The sequence below is a fragment of the Vanessa atalanta genome, chromosome 6, assembly GCF_905147765.1.
Source record: "Vanessa atalanta chromosome 6, ilVanAtal1.2, whole genome shotgun sequence".
Classification (NCBI taxonomy): Eukaryota; Metazoa; Arthropoda; class Insecta; order Lepidoptera; family Nymphalidae; genus Vanessa; species Vanessa atalanta.
The window spans coordinates 9,618,543-9,628,153 of NC_061876.1; positions in this window are offsets into that span (position 1 = coordinate 9,618,543).

Below are 9,611 nucleotides of genomic sequence, written 5' to 3' on the forward strand. Positions count from 1 at the left end.
TAGTTACTTCTAGCCCTTCTAGCTCTACTACTCAAAGTGTAGAGCAATATTATCAAATTATGTCATATTGTATTAAAATCCATAAAACTATTACTCTTAAAAGAAATATCAATGAACCAATTCAAACCAATCATTCATTGTAATTAATCTTATTTAGATTTTACTGGTAGAGCTATTTTTTCTTTTTAATTCTTGATTTTAATTTAGTTCAACATATTGTTACGTTATTCCTAATATGTCGTTTCATAAAGTTGCGATCTAATTTTCATTTACATATAATTTTATAAATATTATTGTATACATATAGATTGTAACAAGTTTTACGATTCAATATAAAAATAAATTTACTCTATGGCTTAATAAAATATTACGACATACACAAATCAAATCAATACAACATCAGTTTACGTTGTAGTATTATTATATAAATATCCCAAGGTTTAATTTTAGAACGATTTATACAAATATAACAAGGTTTTATTGATTTTCTAAGTCAGGTCACGAGGGAGTGATCGTGATTAATAGAACCGCCATGACATGTGAAAATCAAAACCAACGCCTGCTGTCGGTAAATCAGTCGTAACCTATTTCATTTAATGCTTCAATTATATAATGAAACATTAAAAAAAAACTATTAATAGTATTTGTTTAATATGGTTCAACAAATGAGGTTTTATTTGATAAGATGCTCAGCTCGAGACCGATAATATATTTCGTAACAGAGTAAAAGAGTTAATATACCTATTAATATTAAAGTAATAATAATAATGTCTTTCTGACTGAATTACGGTCACGATGACTAAGTTTAAGTATTTACCTTCCACAGAAGATGTTTTACAAACACAGGTTGTAGAACTGATATCTACCTGGTGCCTGTCCTAATTAATGAACTGCCTAGGGAATTGCAGGAGTTGTATATAAGTGCCACGAAAACTAAATCACGCTTTAAAAAATATTTTTTACATACAATAATTTAAGAAATAAAATAACTCTCTGTACCCAGATAAACCCGTAATATCCGAGGTTTTCGTGGTTCTAAACGTGCAAAAAAAAAAGAAAAGTGTAAATTACTATAATGTATTGGACAACAATAAAAAAAGTAGGTTCCTCACACTTCTATACTCCAATAAGCTGGTCATCGATAATCAAGCGAGGTTCAGGGAGAAAGGCTTCAAGAGATTTCCGAGACACAGAAGCATTAACACCTGATAAGTTCGGAACATAAACAAAATTAACTTAAACTCTGACTTCCGAATCAGAAGCCGTATAAGTTCGCCACTAGACCAATGAGGCAGTATCCGTCGTTTTACACGTAACATGAATTTATACATGTAAGGGTATATCAAGGGACACTAAACAAACACCTTACTTAAATATGCTGACTGAGCGTTCATTTCGCTACGGTTATATTTGCTGAGCGGCACCGTAACTGGTATTAAACTAGATTAACAAAAATAATCCAAGACGGCTTCGAGGTTTCAAAGATAAGTATTCATTGTTCTAGTGTATGAAGGGTTCATTGAACGGTATATACTAAGCTTAAACCGTTCCATGCTACTTATCTAGATATGACATATCAGTTCTACTCGAATATTCAAAATAAAATAAACTTAAGTCACAAGTATATTCGATATTTTTTTTTGTAAAATGTTAATTTACTTTGGAATGAAACAAGTCGCTTTGCGCTATCCATACGCTTAAACCAACGGATTTCAATCATCAATAAATAGAGAGATTCAAGAAGAAGGTTTGTATGTATAATACATGCATTTTATAGTAGAGAAAAGGCGAGAATTTAAAATTTTTTCAATCTGAAAGTTTTATACTAATCTTTATTATACTCGCGTGAAGCCGGTGTAGTTAGTGCATATATGATGTTTATTTTATTCTAAAAACTTACCATCAATTTCATATATATACTAAGTATTACGTTTTTGTTCTTTTTATTTACCAGCGTATGAGAGGGAGGGATATTTTAGGTAGCATATATGACATATAAAGTTAAGTGGGGTAAAATCTATCTCTAATCCAAATTTCATTCAAACTTGAACACTTTTGGTCACATTCATTATTATTGATAATTATATTATATTCGCGTGTTTGAATAACAATCATCTAAACATACAAACTTTCAAATTTATAATATCACTTGATACAACCAATAAAAAGGGTTAGGTCAATAAAACATTATTGGGTTCTTATATAAATAAAATCTCCGAAAGTTTGAGATCCTCCGAAAGTACGTGAAACATTGAAGCGAGAAAAGATTCAAGACTGCTATAAAAAATCAATTTCTTATAAGACCTTTTGGCTTAAATACAATGGCTCACTCAACTTTCAAACTAGAATATCACAATACAAAGTATCAATGTTTGACAGTAGAACAACCAATTATAATTCATATACAGGACTACACCTCATAATTAGGAAAAGGCGAAATACAAAACTCCGATAGCAAACTGATAACGACGTCCGATCCATAAAAATACAAGTATTATGATTAGACAATGAATGATCGATAGTCCGAACTGTGGACTGTAATTTGATCTTATTTTTTTCGTTACAGGGACGTATCTGATGGTAAAAATATGCACCCTTCCTTAGAACAGCTATGGGATCTATGAGAATCTTTTTCTTGTGTTTTTATAGCATGTTAGGTACTGTTAAAGGGTCAACGAAGTACTCATAGACATTGCTTCTTTGTCTTTATTGTTAACTGAGATGTGATCTCTCTTGTTACGTTGGTTACGTCATCCTTCAACGCGAAACACAATAATCCCAAGTATTGCTGCTTGGTGGTAGAACATAACAAGTAGGCGATAGCTACCCAGCCGGGCTTGCACAAAGCCCTACCACCAGTGTCTATTAGACTGTTAATCACAATTAGTTAAATTTGTGAAATATTACCTCTAAAACGAAATCTTATTTACAATCTAATCACGTGGTCTTTAACAGGAGTTTATAATATATTTATGTTTATTATTTCTATAGCGTTAAAGAAAATATTGTAAGGAAACCTGCCTGTGTGGAATGAATGAATTACCATATGGTACACACAATAAATAACCGCGGAGAAGCTTCAAACTGTCCTTAACAGGAGAGACCTGCTAAGAGGTGGAATATTTCTTAAGAGGGTAGTTACTAGTAATTTTGTCTTGTTTTTTCCAAATGTAATATTTACTGTAATTTAATATATCAAGTACTGTTATTGTATTCTCAGTTACGCGCAGTAGCGTATTTAACTATCCGTAACGAAATGAATGCAATTGGAGGTCGCTAGTTGCATTTCCTCCTTCCTAAACATGGTTCCGTGGAGAAAAACAAAATTATCTCGGAAAAAACAAGAAGGGCCATGAAGGTCGTAAACAACATAACAGATCGCTTCCCGTTCCAACAAAATAAACAAGTTCTTTTGAAGTTCTAAAACTATGGAAGCAAGCTTTAATAAATAATAAACATTTCATTATTTACAAGTACGGAATTAAATTTACTGAGTCCCATTAAATAAGTGAAGTGAAATAAGCCATAAGCCTTCATCTTCATAAAAATTGTAGAAGTATTTGCCCAGGAGTAGGACATAACATTACATAAGAGCCTGCAAAATTTCCCACTGCTGGGCTAAGGCCTCCTTTCCCTTTAAGGAGGAGAAGGTTTGGAGCATATTCCACCACGCTGCTCCAATGCGGGTCGGTGGATACACATGTGGCAGAATTTCGTTGAAATTAGATACATGCATTACATACATGTTTACCTTCACCGCCGAGCACGAGATGAATTATAAACACAAAATAAGCACATGAAAATTTAATGGTGCTTGCCTGGGATTTAACCCGCAATCATCGGTCAAGATGCACGCGTTCTAACCACTGGGCCATCTTGGTTCTCAGGAGTAGGACATTTACCGGTATTTATGTTACTTTTATTAATGATGATAATAAATTCGTCCTGGAATTAAGGCCGTTCATATCAGAGGAGATTATCCAAGTAACCACTACGCAGGACATATCATAAAGCACAAGCTCAGGTGCACTCTGAATGACCTTACTACCACAAACTGAGGGAATGGCAAATCCACCACGACCGGAAGGAGTTCAGGAGGAGTATCAGCGGGAACTTTAGAGTATTTCGACGGAAAACCAAGTAACTTTATATCAGCCGGACGTTGAGTTTGAACTTTGAACATCTGGATATGTTTATTATGCCCATATAAGCAGTCGAAGTACGAATGCTATTATATGTATGTATTGATATTTTAAATACTTATTAGTAGAACAAATAGTACGTTTCTATTAAAAAGTTTTGCCGTTCCTTCGTACATATTCCATACAAACTAGAACAAAACAAACATCTTTGTATAGAGAAGTTTTCGTCTCGCTAAGAGTACGTAACTGTTTACATTCGCTTGTAGCGCGGCTTATCAACTAGCTGTGTAACAAGTTGTTTTATCGCTGTTTTTACGTAAATTGTACCGTAATTGTGCTCGCAATCGCTGTAATATTAAATCGTTAAGTTTAATAAATAACGAAATTGAACGAAAATCTTAATTTGTGAACAAAAAAAGATATTCCAGACACAAAAAAATAATCTTAATTCAATATTTAATCATAAAAAAATTAGACGGTAATAATGAAACAGGAAAATTTTGACAAATTGTTATACAATACATTAATAAATTGATTTGTTTTTCTTTGTAACTTAAAATTAGTGTGAAAACTGCTTCTTAATGATCAATACATTATAAAATAATATTCTTAATATTTTTTAACAAGTATGCAGACAGACCGGCAACGCATCTGCAAGCCCCCTGGTGTTGCAGATGTCCATGGGCGGTGGTAGTCACTCTCCATCAGGTGAGCCTCCTGCTCGTTTGCCACCTATAACATACAAAAAAATACTTTCCCAGAGACGAACAGGTCCACTGGAAATAATATGTTTATATTTTTATTATAATATAAGATCGCGGGTACATATTCGCCGAAGCAACGCTATCTGTGGTGTTCGGTGATGTGTCCATCAACCCGCCCTGGAGTAGCGTGGTGGGCTAACCATTATAGGAGCAATGTGATGGAATAAGGTCCAAAACTCCTCAAGGAGGCCTTTTATTAAGAATTTGGTTATTACATCATCACATATTATTATAAAACGAAATCACGTCTTAATCTCTGTCTGTCTGTCTGAACGTGAAAATTGTCAAACAATGCAAATATTCATAGGTTTTGAATAAATTGGCTAAAATATATCGGTGGGTTTCGAAAATGACGAAAATTATGCCGGCGTTACGCCGTGTAAACATTTATAATATGGATTATAAGCGTTTTTTGTAAACCCTCATTCCACCCGTGTAAAGCCGGGACGAATAGCTAGCTAAAGATAAAAAGAAAATTTATAATTTGAAAATCATAAAACTCTACACTGCCGGATTAAAACTCGCACTTACCCGGGTTTATTTATTTAATACTTTATTGCACAGCGCAACAAAAAATACATATTGCTTAAAAGCTGGTTTAATGCTAAAAGCATTTTCTACCAGGCAACCTTAGGAAGTGTAGGAGAGAACGTTCATTACTTAATAGGTGTGTAAAAGACTTATAAATGACTTCAGAGTAGTTTATTCATACGTACAAATACAGATACAAAAATAAAAAAAAAAAAACAAAAAAAGTGACGTGTCGCAAGACACCCGGTTTTAGTTGCTATCGCTACTTATTATGTATTACTGACTGACATATAATATATGCCGAGAGCCGAGAACTGGTGCATTTTAACCGATAATTGCAGGTTCAAACCCAGGCAAGTACCATTGAATTTTCATGTGCTTAATTTAGTTTAAATTTTTCTCGTGCTCGGCGGTGAAGAAAAACATCGCGTGGAAACCTGCCAGTATATGATTTCAACGACATTCTGCCACATGTGTATCCACCAATCCGTATCGTAAACCGGAAAACGTAATCCGAAAGTTATGGAACCAGGGCTGATGACATTAAAACCTTTTTAAAGAGTTCTAGTGGTTCACGCGAACGGAGTCGCGGGCTCCAGCAAGTATTGAATATGAATAATAAATAATATGATAACATTTTCGTTACTAATTTAATTTGGAATGTTACCTATTTGACCGTCTTGACATTAATATATCCGTTTTAATGATTCCATAAATATATTCATGAGGCTGTCAAACTTACCTAAGTTTTGTAAGGGATACGCGTAATATTATTACTGGCTTAGTTGATAAGCCTTAGATATATTATAAGTACTTATAATTTCAAACTCATTTAAAATTTATAATATAATAATTTGAGATTATCGATACATAAAGGATAATTAATTAAAATTAAGTTTTTTTAATCATTATTATAATTATTATTTGTTGCAAATTATTTTGAAAATATAAATATAAATAAAATAATAATGATAGAATAATTTTTTTTCAAAAGTATAACAAATCACCCGCATTAAATTAGTTATTATTTTATATATAATAAATAGTTATTAAAGCTTAGTTATTGAATGACAAATAATAATATAACATAATATAAAATGAAAAAAAAAAGTAACTACATAAATTTCCGAATCTTCGTGTTACAGGATCGAGCTGAATGTAAATCAAGGGCAACCAAACAAAGCAATCGAACTTTACAAGCCAACGGCTCGGAAGAACTAGCAAGAAACTCGAAATTTATCACATAACTGTTAAGTCGTCTTTTAACATGAAGTCAGATTAGTTCATAACACTAGACAATTAGAAATTAATACGAGATATCAGACTGTGTTTTTCAGTTAATTAATTGTTATTAATAATGACATAAAAAATCATCCATTTCTCAGCAAACATGGTTACGAATCGAAAGTCAGTTAGTTGTGTTTCATTTTAATCCTAAAGATGTGTCAACGTATAGTTTGGATTAAAAACAGACGGACTGATGTGAAATGCATCTTTGTTTTATACTATTTAAAGTAACAATGTCTTGAAGTGCCAACAGCTTGCCTCAGGCAAGGACTTTTAAGGTAAAGAAAAATGTTTCATCAACCTCACGGAAAAATTACTGTACAATTTACAAAAATATATATTTGATACAAAAACATATTTCAGATACAAGTGACTAAATAATTTATCGAAACAATAATGTTATACAATACAACATGTTTACTATGTAGGTAATTGTTTAAGCCAGCTATCGGCTATAAAGGATTCGGTTGTCATAAATAATAATTTGTGACCCTCAAATGCCTCAGTTTGCCCGAAGTTTCTATTTGAAGCAGTGATTTCTGCATCTAGTTTTGTTAGTTTAGGACCCGGTCTATCGATGCGGACTTTGGAAGATTTTCTCAAAGACAAGATTTGGAGGACTTTGTAAACCACGATGTTAGTCGAGTGAAATTATTAAGTCACTTTCGGTATAAATGGGATCTTTATTAAAGCGTACGAAGTTTTGTATTGTCAATTTAAATAAAATGTTAATAAACAGCGTTACCGAATGTTTACGAAATGAAGCGTGACGCTTGATACACCTAATGATGAAAGTGTTCAGATGCGATTTGGGCCAGTGGATAAAGTACTTAAAACAAAGATCACGAGTATAAATCTGGGTCAGCGCCACTAAGTTCTCATGTGTTTAATTTTATTTATAATATGTTTGTTCGGTGTTACAAAAAACACCGTTAGAAAACCTGCATATTGATTAAAATTGTGCCACATATGAAGTGGTGGAATTCATTTTTTTAATTTTCTATTGGTATTTATTTATAGGCATTAGAAACCATTCGTCGATAATGGTATTTACCTTGTTCTTCATGAATGATTAATTAATTAATGTTCTGCATGAATTTTGAAATACAAAATATAAGTAAATTAAAGTAACAGCCAAGTTATCCCACTGCTGGTCTTTCCTCCTTTTTGAGCTGAAGGTATGACAGGTATGGTGGTATCCACCACGATACTCCAACGAGTTGGTACACATAGCACATATTCCTGCAAACTTCCTCGTGATGTTTCCCGAGTACGAGATAAATTTAAACACAAATTAAGCACATGAGATTACAATGATACGTGGGTTGAAAATTGGAATATTCAGTCTATTTTGTGTTTAACTACTGCGTCATCAGGGCTCTATACCAAAATATAACATTTAAATTTGGTAAACAAAAAATAAAAATAAACGTTATGATTTATTACAATAAGATATTGTAACCATTTCTGTACCATTAAGACAAAATAAGATAAATCTTCTTTGTTTCATGGAAACAAAGAACTTTATATCGATATGTTGATTTATTAATCAGAGCTTACAATAATGGAATAATTGCGGACCCAATTAGGTTGTGTAAAGTAAATATTTGAAAGTCTTCCTTCATTAAATATTTATAATCGAAGGGTAACCACTATAATTGACCCTCCCCCAGCCAATCCCTAACGGAAGCGTTTTACCGAGAAACATTTTCATTTGAGTTTTATTTTATTTTCTTCTTGTAACCATAAAAAGGTATGAAAATTGTCTGTTATAGTAAATAGCACCATCGATATAGATGTAAGCACTATGATTGTCATTTAGATTATAGGAATGCGCCGCCAACTGACCAATATTGGCCTTGGCAGCTCAAGCAAGACAAGCCAGATGATACATTGATTAAAACTAAACCAAATACGAAGACCGCATTTTTCGAAAGTTTTTGTTTAATATAATTTAATTTTTTTAATGATAACATCCAACGCCTTTTATATACCAAGCAAAAAAAAATCAAACAGATTGACAGAGTTGTAACAGGCAGTGTCTATTTATATATATGTGGATACTAAGCAATTACTATTTTGAATTTTTTTATAATCTAAACAGTGATATATTCGTGAGATGAGAGAGACAGATATTCAGAGCCACCTTCAAATTCATAATATCTTCATGAATTTGCCTCTACTCGTTTTGGCACATTAAGCATCATAGCCAACTGTGACCTACCTGTGTATCGCTTGACTAGTTGCGTCATGAGCGGTTTGACTATTAGTTGACGTGCATCAATAGAGCGATCATTTTAGCCATTGTCAAACTTTATACAGAACAAGTGCGATGCTAATTGAATAATTAAATATTGATATGTTACACGTGACTGAATTGAATTGGAAGCAGATTTCATTCGATTTTGATTACTATTTCATATTGTATATACAATTTTTGTATCTATACTAATATTATAAATGCGTGAGTAACTCTATCATACACTCATCGTACGTGAGACTCAGAACACATGATAGAAAATAAACTATTTTGCGTTGTATATCTCTCACTCGAATGTTACAAGAAGAAACGTTGCAATAAAATTGACCTTGATTTTTAACTTTCATCATTCTCAAAGAGGAAAGAAGAAAAAAAACATATTTATTAAAGATTTAATGTTTTAATTGAATATCTGTATATGTACTTGGAACTGAACTAATACTTTGCGAAGTATCCGGATTGAAGGATGAATAAGCTAGTGTATAAGTAAAATGAAAAATAGCATCTTAGTTGCCAAACATTGGCGTTGTAAGAATTGTGTAATATTTACCCACAGGACATAAAAAACTAGCTGATAATTCGCGAACATTGGGCTAAATTCCCGTTCCAAACGTTGGTAGCAAATAA